Below are 19,874 nucleotides of genomic sequence, written 5' to 3'. Positions count from 1 at the left end.
TATTTGAAAGGCAGAGTTACAGAGAGGCAAGGCAGAGAGAGAGAGAGAGAGAGAGAGAGAGAGAGGTCTTCTATCTGCTGGTTCACTCCCCAGATGACCGCTACGGTTGGAGCTGCACTGATCTGAAAGCAGGAGCCAGGAGCTTCTTCCGGGTCTCCCACATGGATGCAGGGGCCCAAGGACTTGGGTCATCTTCTACTGCTTTCCCAGACCATAACAGAGAGCTGGATCAGAAGTGGAGCAGCCAGGACTCAAACTGGCACCCATATGGGATGCGGGTACTGCAGGTGGTGGCTTTACTGGCTATGCCACAGCGCCAACCCCTCTTTGCTTTTCATAACTGCCAGCCAGCACTGCAAACACCATTTCCTTGCTGTCATCTTTCTGTTTAGTGTAATTTTCAGCTTTCCACTGGGAACTAAACTTGAAGAAATTTTTTAAAAAGACATCTCCAGTAACAAATAAATCATTTCTATGCCACTCTTAGAGCTGAATAGTGGAGTTTCTAAATCTTAGTGTCTGATATTCTGTAGTATATAGAATCACATCTGTCCCAATCATCAAGCAATTCTGAATAAGCGGCCTATGGTGTGTGACATGAAGAAGCTGGGCTGAAGATAGGGCTTTGACCATGCTGTGCACCTCACCTCCACCCACACAGCTCCTCTCTACTCCATGAACCCACCTTCTCCACACACCTTTCCTTGCTCCTTCTTTAACCCTGGTTAAATATATGAACAATGCAATGAGAGATAGGAAATATATATATATATATATATATACACATACATACGCAAACACACAGAACATTACAACCTAGTTAGAAAGACAAAGCCTAAAACTAAGAAAATATTGTTAACACAAAGCTATTTAATTAATAACAAAAATTATGGATTTAATGACCTATGCAGCATTTTAAATTATCCAGAATAGCACTCATTTAAAATACTGTGACCTACTGTCACTTTGTGTGTTGAAAGAGATTTTAAGGAGCCAGTGTTGTGGCGCAGGAGATTAGGCCCACCCTTGCAATGTCAGCATCTCATACCAGAATACCAGTTCCAGACCTAGCTGCTCTACTTCCAATTCAACTTCCTGCTGATGTACTTGGAAATGTAGCAGAAGATAGCCCAAGTGTTTGGGCTCCTGTCAACCATACGGGAAATCAGGAAGGAATTCCTGGCTCCTGGCTCCAGTTTGGACGACCTTGCTTTTGAGGCCATCTGGGGAGTGAAACAGCAGATGGAAGATCTCTCTCTATAGCTCTCCTATCACTCTGCCTTTCAAATAAATAAATAAATATTTTTAATAATATAACTTATTACAATGTTTGGCTGTAACACCTTTAAGGACTCAGAAGATCTGGATTAGAATATAAATTTAATTTAAAATTCTCATCTGTAAAATGGGAAAAGTAGTACATATCATTTAGAGTTAATATGAGGAGTATATTTTCTGGAATAACATGCAGCAAGTATCAAAGACATCTCCAAAAAGTTCATGAAAAGTAGATATTATGAAAAATTTGCATTGATTTCAAAAAATTTTTGCACCAAATTAAGCTTATCTTTTAATTCTATTGTCTCTTAACTTTTTGAAGAATCCTCACATTTAACCATAATGGATGATTACATCTACATCATGTCAAAATATATGTTCAGTTTCTTTAGGTTTATTGATTTGTTTGTTTTTAAAGATATTTATTTACGTATTTGAGAAGTAGAATTACAGACAGAGAGAGGGAGAGGCAGAGAGAGAGTCTTCTGTCTGCCGGTTCACTCCCAAATAGCAGCAATGGCCAGAACTAACCTGATCCAAATCCAGGAGCCAGGAGCTTCTTCCAGGTCTCCAATGTCGGTGCAGGGGCCCAAGCACTTGGGCCATTATCCACTGCCTTCCCAGGCCATAGCAGAGAGCTGGATTGGAAGTGGAGAAGCCAGGACTAGAATTGGCACACATACTGGATGATGGCACCACAGGCAGAAGCTTAGCACACTACACCACAGAGTCGGCCCCTATTTATTTGTTTGAAAGTCAAAGTTACAGGGAGTGAGGGAGACACAGTGAGAGTGAGAGCTTCCATCCCCTGGTCTCACTCTCTAGATGACCTCAACAGCCAAGGGTAGGCCAGGCCAAAGCCAGGACCCAGGAGCCCCATCTGGGACTCCCATGTGGGTGGCAGGGGCCCAAACACTTGAGCCATCCTCTGCTGTCTTTCTCAGGCCACCAGCAGAGACCTGGATCAGAAGTGGAGCAGCTGGGACGTGAATGAGCACCCATAAGGGTGCCGGCATCACAGGCAGCAACTTTACCCACTGTGCCACAATGATGGCCCTCAGTTTTTTTATTTCTTTAATTGGAGAATCTCATCACATGGCTACACATCAGGTATTGTGCTAGGCATTGGATAAAGATGGGACACATAGTATCACCCTAAATGGACTTACCATCTAACATTAACACTAATATTAACAGTATAACAATATGAGTATATTTATATCATAAACATTCATAAGCTTAAGTAAATAAAAATACATAGAGAGAAGGCTACCCTCAATTTGTGACCCTTTCAGGTACATGATCAACAATGTTTAGAGACCCTTGGTAGATCTATACCATATTGTGGTAAAAGATTTTGCAGTGATGATGTGAATGAAGTGTTAAGGGAACCCCAAGATTTATAATAAATCTTCACAGTCTTAAATATAATTAGGGATTCACGAATCAGGAAAACACAAGAACAAAATTTCAGTCAAAGATAATGGGTGCGGGATTTGGTTAAGATAAAGCTGTGTTGAAATACTGGCTCTAGCTGGTGCTGCGGCTCACTAGGCTAATCCTCTGCCGGCACCCCGGGTTCTAGTCCCGGTCAGGGCGCCGGATTCTGTCCCAGTTGCTCCTCTTCCATTCTAGCTCTCTGCTGTGGCCCGGGAACGCAGTGGAGGATGGCCCAAGTGCTTGGGCCCTGCACCCGTATGGGAGACCAGGAGGAAGCACCTGGCTCCTGGCTTTGGATCAGCACCGTGCGCCGGCCATTGTGGGGGTGAACCAACAGAAAAGGAAGACCTTTCTCTCTGTCTCTCTCTCTCACTGTCCACTCTGCCTGTCAAAAAAAAATTAAAAAATAAAAAAAAGAAATACTGGCTCCATCACTTTCTCCCTGTGTGTATTCAGTTTCCTCATGTCTGTGTATGGAAATATTATAATTTACTCCAAGATTGCCTGAGGACATTTTTAAAAATTAAACAAGATAGTACTCATTAATGCAGTGCAGTTTTCTTGCTCTAGGTCTTTCTTTTCCCCTTCTCTGTCTCAGGAGAATGCTTCTGGTTATATCTCTCTGCACACACCAGATCTGTGAAGCACATAAGGGTTACTTGAGTGTTTAATTATTTTGTTAGTGCTGCTCAAAATGCATCTGTGGTTCACGCTTGGATCTTAGCCCCTTATGACTGAGACTTGCTATCTGCCTTCCTGCGCTTCTGATCCTTTGCCTGGCTCTGAATTATTACTACCTGGAGTGGGCATTTCTCAATTTTTGTACATGCACAATTCCCTACTTCTGATTCTCCCTACAACTGGTAGCATCATCTTGCATTTCCTTGCTAACCCATGAATGTAACCCATTCAGTCCTTATGGTTTGAAGGACCCTGGCCGGTCACAGCAACTCATTGTCTTGGTTGAAGCCATTGGGTCTAGGATGATGTACACATGCTTAGATTTAAAGAAAAAAATTGCACTAAAATACCTTTTAATTCCATTTTCTGCAAACTCTTTGAGGTACCTTCATACAATGTGAGTGAGCTGAAGTTGCCAGAAGCCATCATTAAGGAAGCCTCAGGCTATTATTACTGAAGTTCCTGGCTAAGAATGAAATCAGTGCATTCAAGCACAAGGGGTCTTCATAAAGTTTGTGGAAAGTTTATTGTGAAAAAACTATGTATGAATTTCAAAAATTTTTGGCACCATAATAAAACTTACCTATTAACTCCATTTCTCCATGAACTTGTTGTATCTTGTATAATCAAAAGACAATAACTGGGCTGGTGCCATGGCTCACTTGGCTAATCCTCCACCTGCAGCACTGGCACCCCGGGTTCTAGTCCTGGTTGGGGCACTGGGTACTAGTCTCGATTGCTCCTCTTCCAGTCCAGCTCTCTGCTGTGGCCTGGGAGGGCAGCAGAGGATGGCCCAAGTGCTTGGGTTCCTGCACCTGCATGGGAGATGGGGAGGAAGAACCTGGCTCCTGGCTTCAGATCAGCACAGCACCGGCCGTGGCGGCCATTAGGGGAGTGAATCAACGGAAGGAAGACCTTTCTCTCTGTCTCTCTCTCACTGTCTATAACTCTACCTGTCAAATAAAAAAAAAGACAATAACAAAAATCACCTTTCTGAGGACTTTTTTGATCATCTAGATCCAATACCCAGAACCAGTAGACCTACTACTGCATATTTCCATATATAAGCCAATGAATTCATTTCTTTTCTCCTTGAGTCTTTTTTGGTTTTTCTAACTCCCACAATGCCAACCAATTCAGTCTTTTGACAAATGTCATTTAGTTCTGATTACCTCCCTAAACAAAAGTTCCAGCTTTATTGTCAACATGAATAATTGAGATTATTATGTCAGTATGAACGCACCTACCTTCTTAAATTTGTTACATCGATGATAATTGTGACAATGTACCCTGTACTTCATGATTATTTTATGCCCTGAAGCATGTGGATTCAGATACATTGACTCCTCCATTTCCCTACTACTTTTGAAAGGCATTGTCTGTAAGTGCTTCCTCTCACAATCTCATTGTACTACCACTAATGGTAATAACAGAAACAATATAGATAGAATTTATTAAGAATCTACTAAGTATCTGCACCATTAATGGGTTGTATTTAGTGGGCTCCAATTATCATTTTTTAAAAATGAAATACAATGTAAAATAATGTATGAGATTAGAAAGGCAGATAATTAAAAAGAACGTATCAGGATGCATCCAAGATAGCAAAAATATTTACTGGTTTGCAAATTTCTATTTCCATTTGCAGTGTGTGTCCAGGTATAAATGTAAGTACTTATTTGCATTATGAAGCCTATTTTAAAATAGGGGTTTTGATGAAAAGAATAATTTGTCCAAAGTCATAGTAATAGATCCATCTGATTATCAGCTTATGGTCAAAACCATATGCCACTTAGAGATAAGGAAATGAAATTCAGAGAATATGGGCAAAATGATAATTCCTGCCATATAGAATTGTAAGGATTAAGTCAGATAATGTAATTGCCCTGTATGTAGTAGAGCATAACAAAAGAATATTAAGCAACCTTGAAAGTCATTTTTTCCATGCAACCATATATTATGGGCAGATTTCTATTTCCTTAAATAATCTTTTACAATTTAAATGGCTATAATGTATTCTTCTGCTTGTGTTTGCAATTACTTATTGCTCACACAATCTTATACTGTGAGACATTTAGGTTATTTACATCTCATTTTTACCACTTAAAATAGCATTTAACAGCTTATGGCAAAATCCACACATAAACATTTCCATAGATTAAATTCTGAGAAGGGGAATAGCCAAGTCAAAAGGTATCCACATTGTAAACTTCAGCAAGTTTATACTAACTTAAACTTTCTCTAAGACTGGCATCAACTAAAATGAAGCATTATTTGTCAGTTTTACCCTAACTTAAAAATCCATTTGTAGGGCAAGTAACTGCTGTCATGGTATGACCAAAGAACAGCAATTTTGGCTTCATGTAAACCTCATCAGAGTATCCCCATGTCTGTTCCTCAGTTCCCTTTCTCTTCTCATTCCTCCCTTTGTCTCTGTTTTATTTCTCTTTCTAGAGCAGTCTGTTTCCTCACATAAATAACTAGTTTTGCCAGTCCTGGAAGCATTCCCCTGAACCCTAATCAGGTCTATTTCCTGATGCACAGAAGTTCAGCAGAATCCTATTCTGTTCTCCAAACACAATCATACTAGGGTGCAATAATGATGACTGCTTTAGCAGAATCTGATAAATATTAGGTGCAAGTATCCAATACTCTTTCCCGTTATCCTTTTTCTTTTTTTTTCTTTTTTTTTTTCTTTTTTATTTTTGACAGGCAGAGTGGACAGTGAGAGAGAGAGACAGAGAGAGAAAGGTCTTCCTTTGCCGTTGGTTCACCCTCCAATGGCCGCCGCTGCAGCCGGCGCACCGCACTGATCCGATGGCAGGAGCCAGGATCCAGGTGCTTTTCCTGGTCTCCCATGGGGTGCAGGGCCCAAGCACCTGGGCCATCCTCCACTGCACTCCCTGGCCATAGCAGAGAGCTGGCCTGGAAGAGGGGCAACCGGGACAGAATCCGGCGCCCCGACCGGGACTAGAACCCGGTGTGCCGGCGCCGCAAGGTGGAGGATTAGCCTATTGAGCCACGGCGCCGGCCTCCGTTATCCTTTTTCTTTTAACAGCAACTATTTCTCATTCCTTTGTTTTGGGATACATCTCCCCAACTCCACATGGTTCAATTGAGGGCCCTCCATCATGGTAACTCATCAACATAACTCGTTTTTTTCCTTAATAGTTGGAAACAAGACCTAATCAGGACTTACATTAGCACCATATTCTTCCAGACATAGAAACTGGTCCAAAAATCAGAAACAGGTAACAAGAGACAATCTGAGTCTCTCTCTGAGACAAACATGTAGATTTTCAGAGAATTAGTCGTGTGATTACTAAATAACTATTATGAAACCTGGTGCTGCTGACATTCATTGCTCCATCTGCACAGAAGAAATTCTTTGCTCCACAGAGAAGGAGGCTATTACACCAAACAGAAATAGGCCGATTAAGAGAGTTGATGATGTCATGAGACCTCCATCTCATAGTGCTTGACGTCAATGCCACCGATGGACTTCTGATTTCAAAAAAGTAATAACCAATGGACTCCTGAGGGAAAAACTATAAAAAGGTTTTTGATTATGTAAAATTAGATTTTTTCTGCCTGTAGTAATTAAACATCTTGATTGGCACAGTTATAAAATGAGCAATATTAATAATATTCAGTTGAGCTCAGAGGAGGGAGTCGTAAAGGAATATTATATGGTAACAGGGCAGGAATCAGGCTGAGTTACAAAAGTATGTAAATAATAATAGTTGCAAGAAGATGATCAAGGCAAAATGCTTCTCAGAAACTTGTTTATTTGTAAAGGTAACATAATGAATTGAAATAAAAGAGGCAGAATGAGACAGCCACCTACCATAACCAAACCACATCATTTCTTTGGGAACCTCATTTCTTCATCTGAAAATAAATAGCTTAGTTAGTTTGATTCTAGTACAATACCCAAAAAAGGTATTGTACTCGAATCTGTATGTCTAGGAAAAGCTGTTTGCTGATTGGCTTAGGCCTGGATTACTGTCTACTGAAGTAGGCAAAGGGAATATTACACTGCAGGTAGAAGTGCAATTAGTTCCACCCAAACCACATGGTAATTACACATTAGAGAATGACAGGGGCCGGCGCTGTGGCATAGCAGGTAAAGCCGCCTCCTGCAGTGTCGGCATCCCATATGGGCGCCAGTCCGCGTCCTGGCTGCTCCTCTTCCCATCCAGCTCTATGCTCTGGCCTGGGAAACAGTAGAAGATGGCCAAGTCCTTGGGCCCCCACACCTGCATGGGAAATCTGGAAGAATTTCCTGGTTCCTGGCTTCGGATCTGCACAGCTCCGGCAATCGTGGACAACTGGGGAGTGAACCAGTGGATGGAAGACCTCTCTCTCTCTACCTCTCCTTCTCTCTCTGTGTAACTCTGACTTTCAAATAAATAAATAAATTTTTTAAAAAAGAGAGAGAAGGCCGGCACCGCGGCTCACTAGGCTAATCCTCCGCCTTGCGGCGCCGGCACACCGGGTTCTAGTCCCGGTCGGGACGCCGGATTCTGTCCCAGTTGCCCCTCTTCCAGGCCAGCTCTCTGCTGTGGCCAGGGAGTGCAGTGGAGGATGGCCCAAGTCCTTGGGCCCTGCACCCTATGGGAGACCAGGAGAAGCACCTGGCTCCTGCCATCGGATCAGCGCGGTGCGCCGGCCGCAGCGCACCAGCCGCAGCAGCCATTGGAGGGCGAACCAACGGCAAAGGAAGACCTTTCTCTCTGTCTCTCTCTCTCACTGTCCACTCTGCCTGTCAAAAAAAGAAAGAAAAAAAAAAGACCTTTCTCTCTGTCTCTGTCTCTCTCTCTCACTAACTCTGCCTGTCACAAAATAAATAAATAAATAAAAAAGAGAGAGATGGCTGGCTCCACGGCTCACTTGGCTAATCCTCCACCTGCAGTGCTGGCACCCCAGGTTCTAGTCCCGGTTGGGGCACCGGATTCTGTCCTGGTTGCCCCTCTTCCAGTCCAGCTCTCTGCTGTGGCCCAGGAAGGCAGTGGAGGATGGCCCAGGTGTTTGGGCCCTGCACCAGCAGGGGAGACCAGGAGGAAGCACCTGGCTCCTGGCTTCGGATCAGCACAAATGGCCGTGGCGGCCATTTGGGGGGTGAACCAATAAAAGGAAGACCTTTCTCTCTTCTCTCTCTCTCTCTCTCTCTCTCTCTGTCTGTCTAACTCTGCCACTCTGCCTGTCCAAAAAAAAAAGAGAGAGAGAGAGAATGACAAAATAGATATATAGGACACACCTACAATGACCACAAGGATTTTAAAAGACATCTGTGTTTGCCCCAATATCACCATTTTAATGGTTGATGCAGCCAATGAACATTTCATAAAATTAATCTAGATTATGGGTTACTAGAGCTTTATACACTTCCTTCCCTTCTGAATATCTGAGCCCCTCTGGAGCAACTCTTAGGACACGAGTCTCATACTTTGTAAGCACAGATTGATTTTGTTAGGACCATACGTTGTTGGTACACAAAATATTTTTAAAAGCTCAACTTAGTTGCAAATGTTTAAAATATTAGGAGATTTCTACATTTAAGGAATCTGGATTTCTGGTTTCTCTTGACTCAGAAGCGCTCTCTGGCAACAGCTGAGCACACATTCCCACATGGCAACAATGGACTGGAGCTGAGCATCAGTTGCTTCATTCAGACATGATATGCAATTTCCAGATTTCTGCAGCCTGTGTAGACGAGTTTGCACATGTAGGTTATCTTTTGCCTCTAGAGGCTGGTGAGCTTGTGAGTATTGTCTTAGGGCCCGGTTATGAACTTGCCACCCACTATGCTCATGCACAGAATATGGTAACAATTGAGTTCACCAACCCTGGACTCCATATGGCAAAACAGCTGTAAATTGTGGCTAAGAAGTAATTGCTTAGTCAAGAGCTACTTCCCAGAAATCTCTTCTGCAGAGTCAACTGAACACTCAATGCAGCACAGAAAACTACAGAAAATGGAAAATTCCTCTTTCTCCTTCATTAGGGATTAAAAGATTCAGTAAGAACTTTTTTAAAAGGGCAAATTCTAATCACCGCCTCATTAAATATGAGTAGAAAAAAGGCAATGAATAAAAGGAAGAAAAGTTCAAAGGAAAGGGATTATTCTGAAGGACCATAAAAAATATCCAAGGAGTAAGCTCACTCCGAGAAACCAAAAAATTCTGTCTTAATCTCTATAAGTTTGAAAAAGATATTTGTTTCTATTAGATGAGTACATTCCAAGGCCAGAAAACATTTTATCTTTTTTAAAGATTTATTTTATTATTTGAAAAGGTTACAGAGAGAGGTAGAGGTGAAGAGAGAGAGAGAGAGACAGAGAGAGAGAGAGAAGGGAGGGAGGGAGGTCTTCCAACCAATGGTTCACTCCCCAAATGGCCATAATGGTTGGAGCTGAGCTGATCTGAAGCAGGGAGCCAGGAGTTTCTTCTGGGTCTCCCACATGGGTGCAGCGACCCAAGGACTTCGGTCATCCTCCTCTGTTTTCCCAGACACATTAGCAAGGAGCTGGACTGGAAGTGGAGTAGTTGGGAATCAAACCGGCACCCATATGGAATGCCTGCACTACAGGCTGGGGCTTTAACCCTCTGTGTCATAGCACTGGCCCCAGAAAATAGTTTAACGGATGGAAAAACAACTGCGGAATTATCTTGATCCTTTTTTTAAAAGATTTTATTTATTTATTTGAAACGTAGAGTTTCAGACAGTGAGAGGGAGCGACAGAGAGAAAGGTCTTCTATCTGCTGGTTCACTCCCCAGATGGCCACAATGGCCAGAGCTGTGCCAATCCAAAGCCAGGAACCAGGAGCTGCTTCCAGGTCTCCCACACAGGTGCAGGGGCCCAAGTACTTGAGCCATCTTCTGCTGCTTTCCCAGCCGTAGCAGAGAGCTGGATTGGAAGAGGAGCTTCTGAGACTAGAACCGGCTCCCACATGGGATACCAGCACTGCAGGCAGATTAACCTACTGTGCCACAGCGTCAGCCCCTGATCTGTTTTTAAAGTCAGATTTACTGAGGCACACAACTCACTTAGAGTAAAATTCACCCATTTTAGTGTACAGTCTCCATAACAAGCATATACAGTTATGTAAGCACCACCACAATCAAGAACACATCACCCCAAACTGCTCCCTTTATCCCAACTGCAGTCTCCTCTCCCCAGATCCAGACCCCTAGAAATCACTGACCTTTTACTATCACTTTAGTTTTGCTTTTTCCACAATACGCTCATATACCCTTTTGTATTTGGCTTCTTTTACTTACAAATCCCTTCTCATATTCATTCAAGTGGTTGCATGTACAAGAAGTTTGTTCTATTGTGTTGAATGAATTGCTATGATTTGTTTACCCACTCACCCACTGATGGAAATTTGAATTACTTCCAGTTTGGGACTATTATGAATAAAACTATTATAAATATTTATGTACATGTCTTCTTGGTATTGTGCATTTATTTCTTTTGATTTAATGCTTAGGAGCAATATTGCTGAGTCATATAGTGTGTGCTGAACTTTACAAGAAACTCCCATATTGCTTTCCACCAGCAACTTAGGACAGTTCAATTGCTCACAGCTTTGTCAGTACTTAGTATTGTCAGTCTGCCATTCCCGTCGGTATGTAGTGGTACCTCAGTGTGGTTCTCATTTGAATTTCTCTGACTAATGGTGTAGAACAATTTTTTGTGTATTATTTGCCAATGTATTTCTTTTTTTGTTAAATGTCTATTCAAAATTTTTGCCCATATTTCTGAAGTATCTCTATATATCAATTAATTTATACATTCTGGATAAATGCCCCTCATTAAATACCTGTTTTGCAAATGTGTATGGGTATACTCTAATAGCATAAACAGTTTTGAACAGATTCAAAAGCAGCCAGAATTTTTTTTTTTAAGATTTATTTTACTTATTTGAAAGGCAGAGTTACAGAGAAAGAGAGAGAGAGAGAGAGAGATCTTCCATCTACTGGTTCACTCCCCAAATGGCCATAATGTCTGGAACTAGACCAGGTCAAAGCCAGGAGCCAGGAGCTTCTTTCAGGTCTCCCACATGGGTGCAGGGGCTCAAGGACTTGAGCCATTTTCCATTGCTTTCCCAGGTGCATTAGCAGGGAACTGGATCAGGAGTGAGGCAGCCAGTTCTCGAACCAGTAACCATATGGGATGCCAACATCCAAGGCAGAGGCTTAACCCATTGCACCACAACACTGTCCCCAATCACAAAATTTTAAATTGCATTAGCAGTAATGAAAAATCTATTGGGGCTGGCACTGTGGCTTAGCGGGTAAGGCTGCCACTTGCAGTGCCAGCATCCCATATGGGCGCAGGTCGGAGTCCCGGCTGCTCTACTTCCAATCCAGCTCTGCTGAGTCCTGGGAATGCAGTGAAAGATGGCCCAAGTCCTTGGGCCCCTGCACTCGTGTGGGAGACCTGGAAGAAGCTCCTGTCTCCTGGTTTCAGATCGGCACAGCTCCGGCCGTTGGAGCCATCTGGGGAGTAAACCAATGGATGGAAGACCTCTCTGTCTCTGTCTCTGCCTCTGCCTCTTTGTAACTCTGCCTTTCAAATAAATAAACAAATCTTAAAAAAAAAAAAAAAAACTATTAGTATCTAATAGAAAACAATGATTCAGAAAGTTTTTCAAGAAACTCTCCTAGACCTTAAAGTGGAAGGACTAAGGCCTGGCACTGGGAACAAAAGATAAGAAACTTACCTTTATAATTAAATTAATACTAGTAGAAGAAACTATCCTCGAACACAGAGAGCTTGTCATTCGTCAAAGTGCAAAGGCACACAGAGTTCCTGGAAAATTAAATTAATTTCAAGGATAAAGAAAAAATTCCTAAAACATTCAAGTGGGGAGAAAAAAAAAAGGTTATTCACTATGGGATGTGGGGGTGGGTTTGGGGGAAAGAAAAGAAGGGAAGGGAAGAGGAGGGGAGAGGAGGGGAAGGGAGGAGAGGGGAGGGAACTGACCTTAAATGCATCTTCTACAATTCCAAGTGCCTCCACCAAAAAAAAAAAAAAAAAAAAAAAATAGGAGCATTTTCTACAGTTGCCGCTGGCCCATTAGTGAGTCATAAAAACAATTCAGTAGATTGTACCCAGCATTTATTTTTAAGTAGAATAGAATAGCAGTATAAAAGTGCCTAGAGGCTGGTGTTGTTTAGGGACTGGCACAGCAGGTTAAGCAACCTGCCATGCCACCACCAAATCTTGGTGATTTAAAACAAAATTTAGCTCACAGTTATAGGCAGGCATTGCTTGGCAGATCTTCCAGCTCTATATCTTTTCCGGGGCTGCCATCAAGATGACCCCTGGGACTGTGGTCCTTCTAAGGTTCAACTGGGTCTGGACCAAGTTCTAAGCTCTCCCAGACGGTCATTGGCAGGATTCAGTGCATTGCGTGCCACTGGACTGAGGGCCTCCGTTCCCCCAGGAGCTGTAGACCAGCAGCCTCCAGCAAACAGCTCCTTGCCATGTGGAGTCACTGGCTAAGAAGCACTGAAGCAGTAGCTGAATATTTCACATCACATCTGGCAATGCTGACTCAGTAAGTTCTGGACTCCAGAACTTGTCTGCAACTTTGCTTAGAAGTCGTGCCTAAATAGCTGCTGCTCCTCAATAGTGTAAAAAGTATAAAAGTAGTCATCTAAAGAGAAAAGAATATGAAAATAATTTTATTAAATTATGAGTAACAACCTAACACTATTGCAATAACTTGTATCCTACAGATGGAGAAATAATACTTGATAATATAAGTATAATTTTTAAGGCTTTATTGTGCAAGATTTCAAGCATAAACAAACACGAAAGGAGAATAATGTTATTACCCCTCACATGTCATCATTCAGTTTTGATAATTATCAACATTTTTACCAATCACATGTCAATTGTTCTCTTTTTTGGTTAAAAATACATATTCCAAAAGTATAAATGGCATTTTGATACTGATAAATGGTATTCAAAATGATTTTTAAAAAATTCAAGGTCATTAAGTATGTTTTTGTTAAATGTCTGCTATATGTAAAGTATCTAGGAAAATATACTATGATACAAGTTGAATACAGTCTTCCAAACAACATTAATGAGTAATTTAATTTCTGTGGTAAATAACATGCCATAAAAATATATATAATGGGGCCGGCACTGTGGTATAGCGGGTAAAGCCGCTACCTGGATTGCCAACATCCCACATGGATGGTTCGAGTGCCTGCTGCTCCACCTCCGATCCAGCTCTCTGCTATGGCCTGGGAAAGCAATGAAAGATGGCCCAAGTCCTCGGTTCCCTGCACCCACATGGGAGACCTTGAAGAAGCTCCTGGCTCCTGGCCTCAGATCAGCACAGCTCCGGCCATTGCGGCCAACTGGGGAGCAAACGAGTGGATGGAATACCTCTCTCTTTGCCTCTCCTTCTCTCTGTGTGTAACTCTGCCTTTCAAATAAATAAACAAATCTTTAAAAATATATATGTAATAAAATCTGGTCAGGGATTATAGTAACATATCAAAAATCAAAAACATTAATTTCTCTCTTTCACAAAGCAAGTTAGCGAATAAATATAGTTAGAAATAATTACACAATTTGAAGGTTTAATAAATATATATTTTGAGCTTCTTATCACAGTCTGTAGTCACATTCTTTTCAAAAATCCATGAAACATTTTGCAAAATGTAAAAGAAGTCTTAGAAAGTTCCAAACGGTGCCAACTAGTAAAGACACACTTTTGTGAGCGCAATAGAAGAAAAGTAAATATTTGCAAAGCAGAAAAATGCAAATAAACCATACAAGATCATGTATTAACTGAAAGTAACATGTACATAACTATAAGCATTAATAACAAACTAATTATAAAATAGCAGTAACCTATAAGCATGACAACACATCAGAAGTATACATCTGTCCTCAGAACAAAACACATAGCTTCAATTATTTTCATTATTCAATAAGAATTACCGAACAAGTGTACACCAATTATCTATTATTGCTTCTTCATGCCACCAAATTCACCCTTTTTTATTGCTCTGTTGAAACAGATCTGGGCCCTTTGATTTCTTTTTCTTTTTTCCCAGCCAGCACTGACAGTTTATCGATAGAGTGCCTGAGACACATTACAGCAGGAAAGTTGTTTTGCATCCTGGTCCTGGTGTACTTACTTGGCAGGCTTCTACAACCGAATGGGTGGCTTTATGTAGCACTAAGCGTCTGCAGCCCTCGTGCATGGAACCCAGAAGCACCTGGAGTTGTGCAGCCTGCCTCTTGGCAGTGCTTGTGGCTTCTCTAATGCCAGGCTCCTGGAGTATTCTCAGCTTCTTCAGCGCTCAGATCCTACACTGCACCGTGGACAGTGACAGTGTAAACAAGAGTATAGCTAGAATCCAGGCAAAAGGGGAGCACTGGAACACAGGCAAAGAATCTCAAACAGTTCACTTGTTGGAGCTTGTTTATCAGGGGCTGTTCCAGGAAAGCTCGTCTTGCCACATTGCACTCGGATTGGGCCAGATCACAAGCCAAGGAGAGCTGGGAGAAACCAGTCTGAGTCAGAGTTTTGGCCCCACAATGTACACAGATGTATATTGCAAGCAGGAAGGGCTCTGTGGCTGCCCAATCTCTGTATCTTGGACACGCCCTTATCCTTCGATATAAAAGCCCTACTTCTGGACACATTGCTGATGATTTCCACCAATGCAGACCCAGAAGCTACCACTGAGTGAGTTAAAGGGGACCCTCTTCAACAAGGTCTGGCCCTCAGAACTGGAGTGGAGCACCCTAGGGGTGGGATCTTCTTGCTTGGATGCTCCATCTCAATCCCAAGAGGGGTGACTGCTCCTTATATTTGCTGTTCCTTTCTTTCTTGTTCTCCTTATTCTTCTTACTAGCTAATCCTAAATTACTTTTTAAAAAATTTATTTATTTATTTGAAAGAGTTACACAGAGAGAGGAGAGGCAGAGAGAGAGAGAGAGAGAGAGAGAGAGACTTCCATCTGATGGTTCACTCCCCAATTGGCCGCAACGGCCGGAGCTGCGCCGATCCAAAACCAAGAGCCAGGAGTTCTTCCGGGTCTCCTAGGTGGGTGCAGTGGCCCAAGGACTTGGGCCATCTTCCACTGCTTTCCCAGGCCACAGCAGAAAGCTGGGTTGGAAGAGGAGCAGCCAGGACTAGAACCGGCGCCCATATGGGATGCCGGCACTGCAGGAGGAGGATTAACCTACTGTGCCATGGTGCCAGCTCCCTGAATTTCTTTAATTCCTTGTATTAGTTAACAATTTTTTTATATCAAACCTTCCCTGTTCAAATAATTATGTAGTTTATCTCTTTATTAGATTCAGACTGATACAAATAATTGAATTCAAATTTCTTTTTTAAGAAAAAGATTAAAGCAAGCAAAGAGAAAATAGAAGATATTTACTGGGGCCGGAGCTGTGGCACAGTGGGTTAAAGCGCTGGCCTGAAACGCCGGCATCCCATGTGGGCGCCGGTTTTAGTTCCAGCTGCTCCTTTTCCAATCCAGCTCTCTGCTATGGCCTGGGAAAGCAGTAGATGGCCATTTGGGGGGTGAACCAACGGAAGGAAGACCTTTCTCTCTGTTTCTCTCTTTCTCTCACTGTATAACTCTGCCAAATAAATTAAAAAAAAAAAAAAAAGCTCATAGAAAATGTGTATTTTGAAAAACCAAAGCCTGTCTTTCAAAATTGTTGAAGTATCTCTGTATTCAATTAACTGCTTTAATCACCTCTGTTTCTAAAGTCAATTACATTTTCTATCCTATATTTAATAAATAACATTTGTATACTCTCTAAGATTTATTTATTTGAAAGGCAGAGTTACAGAGAGAGAACACACACACACACAGAGAGAGAGAGAGAGAAAGAGAGAGAGAGAGAGAGAGAGAGAGATCTTCCATTCTCTAGTTTACTCCCCGGATGGCCACAATGGCAAGGGCTGAGTCAGGCCGAAGCCAGGAGCCAGGATTTTCATCTGGGTCTCCTACATGGTAGCAGGGGCCCAAACTTTCGGCCATCTTCTGTGCTTTTCTCAGGCCATCAGCAGGGAGCTGGATCTTAAGTGGAGGAGCAGGGACATGAACTGGCACCTACATGAGAAACCAGTGTGACAGGTGGTGTCTTTAACCACTATGCCACAAGGCTGGCCCCTGCATTTGTATACTCTTATTCATTTAACATTGCCATACAAATGTGTGTATTAAATTTGGGATTAATTCTCAAATGCTTCTTCTAAGAATTTTTGATTTTCCTTTTTCTAACTTAACTTGTTTCTGCTTTTATCTTTAGTAAATATCTTCTTTAAAAAAAAGATTTATTTTATTTATTTGAAATAAATTACAGAGAGAATTACAGAGAGAGGTAGAAAGAGAGAGAGGTTTTCCATCCGCTGGTTCACTCCCCAGATGGCTGCAACGGCTGGAGCTGCGCCAATCCGAAGCCAGGAGCCAGGAGCCTCCTCCAGGTCTCCCATGTGGGTGTAGGGGCCCAAGCACTTGGGCCAACCCCCACTGCACTCCTGGGCGACAGCAGAGAGCTGGACTGGAAGAGGAACAGCAGAGACTAGAACCCAGTGCCCATATGGGTTGCCGGCACCGCAAGCGGAGGATTAACAAAGTGAGCCACGGCACTGGCCCCTTCTATGAGCTTTTTTAAAAGACCCCTTGTATGCATGGATTTCAAAAGCAAATTTGCACCAAAATAAATTTATCTTTTAATTATGTTCTCTAGAAATTTCGAAGTACATTCACATTAATAAAAAATACAGGCCTTAAAAACCAAGATGACTAAGGCAGTTAAGAGAATTAAATGAATCTTGGAAAATATAAAAGCCAACTGAAGAAAAGCTATAAAATTTGAATACATAAATAACCCTGAAAGAGCTCCTAATGAAAACAGACTGGCTCAGGCAGTTCCTCTGTACAGTTTTCTAGCTTTCAAAAGCAAAAACAAAAAGGTGAGTCTTGTGCTATTTAAATTGATTCAGAGGGTAGAGAAAGAAGAAAAGAATCCTACTCCTTGGAAATCCTTTCTAAGTCTCACAATGAAGTAAGACAGTAACACCCTAAAATTAAAAGAGTTGACAAAAATAAAGCAACTGGTTAAACTGACTTATACAGTAAGAAGAAAGGAGGAAGAACACCATTATCTGTTGAGGTCCATATTAAAAATGCCGAAACACAGACATACTTCTTCACCATAAGTGTCTCTGAGAAAACCTGGGCAATTTTCTTCTAATAATAATAGAGTGGGACAGGAATTTCAGAGTATGACATAAAGTACTGAAACAATTAATTGGGATTTCTAGAGCAATGAGCATAAAAATATAGTAAAGACTATAACAAGTTAGAAAAACATTCTCAAGATACATAATGAGCAAAAGGCTACTTTATTCTAGATATTTAGTGCTTACACTGAATTAGAAACACATCAACCACCAACATAAAAATGCACAAAGGATATGAAGAATTTGTGCTTGAAAACTGTGTATATAACTCATATATACACACATGTGTGCATCAGAGTTTTAGTCAGGGAAATATCCTCTTTCTTACTTATTCAAATTTCCTTTATCATGTTCTCAGGAAAGCTTTAATATGCACAATTTGATGCTCAATATTAATATCCCCTTTATTCATGTGGGAATACTAAGATTTTCTTTGAACAAATCACATTTGCATTTGAAAAAGTTAATATTATCCAAAATCAATATAAAATTTCCTCAAAGTAAGGTATAAGGGTCAAATGCATCAAAATCACTTGGATGCACTGTAAAATTCAGATTTATGGGCACTTGAGAATTACTCATGTGAATACATGCAGTGTGTTCAAGAGTTTTGTCAATGTTCCTAATTGACTGTGATGAGTTCTTTATATATTTTAGCTACTAGTCCTTTGTCATCTGTGTTCCAAATATTTTCTCCCAATCTGATGCTTGTCTTTTCATTATTTATGGTATCATTTATTGTTTTTTAAAAATAACATAGTTATAATGAAGTTTCTATTCTTAAAAAAATGAATGATTTATTGTTTCATTTTAAGACACTTAGATAATGATTATTCATACAATAGAGATTATACATTATATGCCATATGTTTCTGTACTGTATGAATTTTTACAGTGATCATATATCTCTTCTTTCAACAAATATTCTTTAATTGCCCAAAATACACCAAGAATTGCTCTAGTTCCTACAGATCCATTATTGACCAAGAGACAAAGACTGCTTGCCTAATGGAATTTATAAGAGGAAATTCAATATTGCTTTTATTTTAAAAATATAAAGACTGCTATTTCATTTTTTAAATTTTTATTTAGTAAATATAAATTTCCAAAGTACAGTTTATGGACTACAATGGCTTTCCCCCCCATAACTTCCCTCCCACCCGCAACCCTCCCATCTCCCGCTCCCTCTCCCATTCCATTCACATCAAGATCCATTTTCAATTATCTTTATATACAGAAGATCAATTTAGTATATATTAAGTAAAGATTTCAACAGTTTGCACCCACACAGAACATAAAGTGTAAATACTGTTTGAGTACTAGTTATAGCATTAATTCACATTGAACAACACATTAAGGACAGAGATCCTACATGAGGAGTAAGTGCACAGTGATTCCTGTTGTTGACTTAACAAACTGATACTCTTGTTTATGGTGTCAGTAATCTCCCTAGGCTCTTGTCATGAGTTTACAAGGCTATGGAAGCCTTTTGAGTTCGCCAACTTCGATCTTATTTAGACAAGGTCATAGTCAAAGTGGAAGTTCTCTCATCCCTTCAGAGAAAGGTACCTCCTTCTTTGATAGCCTGTTATTTCATTTTATCAAAAAAAGAAAGACTGCTACTTCTGCCAAATTTTAATTTTGAACTTTTAGATATCGGTACATAAAACAACATGGTACAGAATTCAGAATAAACATTACAAAACAGAGCAAATGTTTTTCATCAAATGTTACAATTTGTCACTGAGTTTAGCAGCAAATTTTCTAAAAAAAAAAAAAAAGCTTAATGAAATGTCAGACCCTAGGTCTTTCTTGAATAGAGGTAGATAATGCAAAACCATAGGAAAAAAAATTGTTTAAAAACACCTGTTGCAATGAGCCATCTTAAATTAAAGATACAGGTAATTTAAACCTGAGTCAGATTCTGGACTGTGTTTGTCTATTATCATTATATTTAAATTTCATTTTGAGTCAGTAATGTACAGATATTAAAAGAAGCCAGTGAGTACACAGGATGTGTGCAGTGCACGTTCCCCTCCATGATCCATTCCCCCAAGGGAAGCCATAATTAGTAGTTTCTTGTGCGTCCATCAGGAGGTGTTCAGTCATGGATAAATTCAAGGGGATCATGTGTTCCTTCTATGTCTTGGTTATTTTGCACTGCTGGGTTAAGTTAGCAGCATGAGCTGCAGAGCTGGGAACAAGAGGCTGTGATTTGGATTGGAA

The 19,874-nt window shown here is 40.9% G+C and overlaps 1 long non-coding RNA gene across 1 annotated transcript in view; it reads right to left on the bottom strand.

Annotated features, from left to right (window-relative positions):
• LOC103350422 (uncharacterized) overlaps nucleotides 1-14,707 on the bottom strand; it is a 39,522-nt gene extending 24,815 nt beyond the window's left edge. Inside the window, exon 1 of the long non-coding RNA XR_016233247.1 lies at nucleotides 14,575-14,707. This is a non-coding gene — a long non-coding RNA (uncharacterized LOC103350422). The remainder of the gene's footprint in view (nucleotides 1-14,574) is intronic.
• Between the last annotated feature and the right edge of the window lie 5,167 nt (nucleotides 14,708-19,874).

This window comes from Oryctolagus cuniculus, chromosome 4, assembly GCF_051225735.1.
Source record: "Oryctolagus cuniculus isolate XC-2025 breed Fujian yellow rabbit chromosome 4, ASM5122573v1, whole genome shotgun sequence".
Lineage (NCBI taxonomy): Eukaryota > Metazoa > Chordata > Mammalia > Lagomorpha > Leporidae > Oryctolagus > Oryctolagus cuniculus.
Note: the sequence above shows the minus strand (reverse complement) of the source record. Positions and strands in the feature narration are given on the sequence as shown.